This window comes from Schistocerca americana, unplaced genomic scaffold, assembly GCF_021461395.2.
Source record: "Schistocerca americana isolate TAMUIC-IGC-003095 unplaced genomic scaffold, iqSchAmer2.1 HiC_scaffold_43, whole genome shotgun sequence".
Classification (NCBI taxonomy): domain Eukaryota; kingdom Metazoa; phylum Arthropoda; class Insecta; order Orthoptera; family Acrididae; genus Schistocerca; species Schistocerca americana.
The window spans coordinates 1,208,295-1,213,551 of NW_025726159.1; positions in this window are offsets into that span (position 1 = coordinate 1,208,295).

The following is a 5,257-nucleotide window of genomic DNA, read 5'->3' on the forward strand; positions in this document are numbered from 1 at the left end:
CCACATTGTGTACCGTGATTCGTCTCACCACACGTTTATCCACTGTTCAATCGTCCACTGTTTACGCTTCTTACACCAAGCGAGCCGTCGTTTGGAATTTACCGGCCTGATGGGTGGCTTATGAGCAGCCGCTAGACCATGAAATCCAAGTTTTCTCACCTCCTGCCTAACTGTCATAGTACTTGCAGTGGATCCTGATGCAGTTTGGAATTCCTGTGTGATGGTCTGGATAGATGTCTGTCTATTAGACATTACGACCATCTTCAACCGTTGGCGGTCTCTGTCAGTTAACAGACGAGGTCGGCCTGTACGCCTTTGTGTTGTACGTGTCCCTTCAATTCTCTACTTCACTATCACATCGGAAACAGTGGACCTAGGGATGTTCAGGAGTGTGGAAATCTCGCCTACAGACGGATGACAGAAGTGACACCCAGTCACCTGACCACGTTCGAAGTCCGTGAGTTGCATGGAGGACACCATTCTGCTCTCTCACGATGTCTAATGATTACTGAGGTCGCTGATATGAAGTACCTGGCAGTAGGTGACAGCACAATACACCTACTACGGAAAACGTATGTTTTTCGGGGTGTCCGGATACTTTTGATCACATGGTGTATATACTTAACTTTTAACTGACTTTAAACATTTTATTTTCAGAAAGTAGTATGTCTTTTTCTAAGAAACTATCCAAGAGCTTTCTGCAAAATTTTGTTTGTTTAATCTCCTTGCATGCAGTAACCTTCTATCATGACATTTTTTGAATGTATCGAATAGGAGAACTTTAATATTTTTAATTAAAATTCTGTAATTATAATATAAAATTCATGCGAAATTTCAAGCACTTTGTCCCATATATCAACTTACACTCATAATTTCAAAATTTACTGTTGAGACTACAGTTATTGGATTGACAGAAATAAGTGTGCAAAACTTCATATATTCTGAGAAAAAGGCACAGAAACTTTAAAAAAAGTAATTTTCAGATATGCAATGTAAAGTTCTACCTCATGTTTTTTTATTGTGTCAGCTCCTCAGAAGGCAACAGATTTATATTCAGGGTCCTCAATCTCTTCAAGGGTTTTCCTTTCGTTTCTCATTTTCTGTCTTCTTTCCTTTACGAGGTCTTCAACCGACTTCTCAGCTTCATAGAGGCGCTGTGAATCTAATTTTCTCAAGATGTCTTGAGTGAAATTCCCTATCTGAAAGTCTATTCTCTCTAACATCTTAATTCTCCTTTTGTTCCCATAATAAATACAACAACTGCATCATAAGCTGCAATTCTGACAACAGTAACAGATGAAAATATTGTTTTAGAGCATCGTTTCCATATGAGACTCATAAAGAGAATCACTTCGATTCTGCGTTTTGTCATGAACACACTGTTTTAGAAGTTCAGGATTCACAGCCTCAACTGCATCGAAAGCTGCAATTCTGACAACTGTAACAGATGAAAATATTGTTTTAGAGCATCGTTTCCATATGAGACTCATAAAGAGACTCATTTCGATTCTGGGTTTTGTCATGAACACACTGTTTTAGAGGTTCAGGATTCACAGCCTTCTAGATGTATCCCGTGCAAGTTTGCTTGAAAGTAATCCACGGAATCGTTGTTCACTGACCTAGTGCCGAAGTGTTTCTTCAAAAAGTGGGCGTGGCAGGAGTTTGCGTCACACACTTGATTATTTTTCAAGGGCGATTTCATCATTGATGCTCTGGGAACTTGTTGCCCATGATTCTACTAATAAATGAAAAATAAATTGAAAACTGACATTTTCGGTAAATTTCATGAACGTCCTCAGTTAATAAAGTGAATGAACGATTTTAAACTTCGATAGTTGCGTTGTTGTCTACAGGACGGCCGGTCGCAATGTCGCATTACTGTTCTGCTAACTAACATCTATATCTGTAGAATGAGATTTTCACTCTGCAGCCGAGTATGCGCTGATATGAAACTTCCTGGCAGATTAAAACTGTGTGGCCGACCGAGACTCGAACTCGGGAACTTTGCCTTTCGCGGGCAAGTGCTCCACCATCTGAGCTACCGAAGCACGACTCACGCCCAGTACTCACAGCTTTACTTCTGCCAGTATCTCGTCTCCTACCTTCCAAACTTTACAGAAGCTCTCCCGAGTTCGAGTCTCGGTCGGGCACACAGTTTTAATCTGCCAGGAAGTTTCATCTGTATCTGTACTCAGCAAGCCACCTTGCGGTGTGTGGTGGAGGGTACCTTTCGTACCACTGTCACTCTTCCACTTTCCTGCTTCAGTCGCTGTCGCTTCTCGGGAAGAACGATTGCTGTGTACTGCGTGAATAAACTAAGTTACATGAACATACATAAAATGTTCAGTTTTATTCAACGTCAATTCCATGTCCAAAAAAATCATGATTGTGCAACAATTAACGAGTATGTTACTTCCAACTTCTTATCTGGAAATCCAACGGTTTACCTCTGTTCTGGTTCTTTTCCACTTCAAGAAATAAACAGCGTTCAATTGTACCCCGTGGAATTCTTGAACTCTTTAAATGCGTCCGGTTTACCAAATCAATTGCCTTTAAAGGAAAACGATACTATTAATTTAATTACAAATTTCAACGCTATCGGGGACTAATTAATTGTCCAGGATTACTGTTAACTCACGTAGGCGATTACATCATCGCTGCTAAATTGTTGACTCCGATAAAACTACTCTCATAATCCACATTAACCTCACGCATTCAAATCCAACCGTGCCTCTCCAAATGACAGGAAAACAATTCCCAATAAAAGTAGCCTTTGCTATGACTGTTCCTGAAGAACAAGGTCAGGCGCTTCAAAGAGCAGGGTAGTACTTAGCGGAACCTGCTTTTTCTCATGGTTATACGTGGCTTTTTCACGAGTTCGCGCATTTTGTGATATTTATGTTTGTGTTAGATACTGAAACACGTATGTAACGCAGCAGCGATGGCGAGGCATTGTAGCATCTGTGACCAGAGAGTTTGCGCTTGACCGCGCGAGTGTTGCGAGCGGTTCTCAGTCTGTCTGTAGTCGTTTCGAGTCTGTAGCTCTGTCTAGTTGAGAGCAGTACTCTGTCAGTAGTCGTGCAGTGCAGTACGCTAATAGTCGTCATGCAGAGCGGTCGGTCAGTGATAGCAGTCCAGTGCGGGTGATATAGGCGGTCGGCAATACTGGTCAAGATGCTGAATAAGGTATACTGTTAATCAATATAATCATTAGATAATGAAAAAATTTATTTGTTGTAATTATTGTCCAACAAGTCCCCCAATAATAATTTTTATTTCAAAAGCATTTTTTCAAAAAAATTTAATTTTTATTGAACTAAAGATTTCGTTGCACTTCCCATTTCACTCCACTTCTTTTAAAGAAAATTTTCAGTAAAATCACAGAAAAAAGGAATATTATCATTTGCAATGCAGTTCCTCCAAGCCGTGCAGAAAGATAAGAGCAGAAATGTGACATCCATTTATTCTGAGGTAAGACTTTAACTCTGATTGTTTTACACAGGGCCAAAGACCGATATTTCGGTTTAATTGAATTTCCTTATCACTGAATGGACTTTAATTTTTTTTGAAGGATTTACATTCGAGTCAGATTGCGTATTTCACATTTTTGTTGCCATTGTCAGTACATTTCATTGTGGGCAGGTTACGCTTAGCGCAATGTCCATTAGCATTCCTAAATAATATTGTCATTACTTTAAAATTTCGGTGGCAAGGTTATACTCGGCTCCCATTTGTATTAAGTATTGTCTTTATTCCTTTTAAAAATTACGGCGGGGAGGTTACACTTGGCGACACCCAGTCCAGGATCGTATTTCGTTGAGAATCTTTTGAAAAACAGTCAGATATCTGCTCTTATTTGCTTAGATATAATTAGGATTTGGCGCTACGCTTTTACTAATTTTGTGACTTTCTTTCTACAGGTCAACGGCAATTCGTTGCTCTGTTGTATTTGTGTGTTGTTTTTGCATTTGTGCTTATTGTTTTGTGAATATTTGTGACTGTTGTGAAAATGCCGCGAAAGACTATGAATAGTGTATCGCGAGGTATTGTGAATGAATTTACCGACTTAAACAACGTGACTGATAGGACACGTGACACGCAGTGTAATGATGACAATCCTGCGTTCACTGACAATCAATGCATTCCAACCACTAATGATGACTTTTACCGTAATGATGTACAAACGAACTCAATTGTCTCGTCTGTTAATTTGACGACAATTGATGACGCGGGACGCTCTATTGTAATGAGCGCTGCCGAGCTTAACACACCCGATTTGGAAAATTCAAGTAACGTACAGACAAGTTTGTCTAATGAAAATGAACAGGATGCACAAAGTAGGACGGATTTATTTAATTCCGAAATAGTGTCTGACAATGTACATCCGACTGATAATCCTTTTTGTAAGTTGCAGAATGACCAAATGGTCACACAAAGCGCGACAATTGTAGATACACCATCAAACAGTACTGGGAATAGAGTAGGTAATGTCACCTTGGAGCAATTTATGGCAATATTGATAGAACAGAATGAAAAACAAAACGAAAAATTAGACAAACAAAGTGAAGATTTTAGACAACTTAGGGAAGATAACAAACAGCTAAATGAAAAATTAGACGACAATTCTAGACAACTTAGTGAACAAATTAGAGCTGTTGCCGCGCAGTGTCATGACACTAAGGAACAGTTGCGCACGGAAATTGAGGCTTGTTCACGAAAAAATAGCGAAGAAATTAAGTCTGTTGCGCAAGAATTAAGGGAAATGCAAACAGCAGCAACAGAAACACTCAGAGACGAAATTAGCGGAGTCGCTAAACAATGCTCTGAAAAAGCTACACAATTACGGGACGAGTTTAAAGCAATGACGGTAGAACTTTCGCGCACAATGGATCAAAAGATCGACGCGAAATTCGACCAACAGAACACTCAGATTGACGAACGCTTTAATCTTCACATACAAAACAGTGATACGCGTTTCCGCAAATTTATTCAGGATCAAAACAAAGTAAAACGACAAGTCATGGAAACAATCACGGCGCAGAGACAAGAAGACAAACGTAAAATGTTTGCGAAGGCAAAAACGTATGTAGACAATAATATTGCTACAGTGTCCGACGAAATTAGTTCCATCAAACAGTCGAACACAGAATTACGTGACGAAATTTCCAATCTTAAGTCGAATACAGACACATACACAACCGATTTTCAAACAGTGACCGACAGACTAGAACAATTAGAACTAGCACAGGATTCCGAT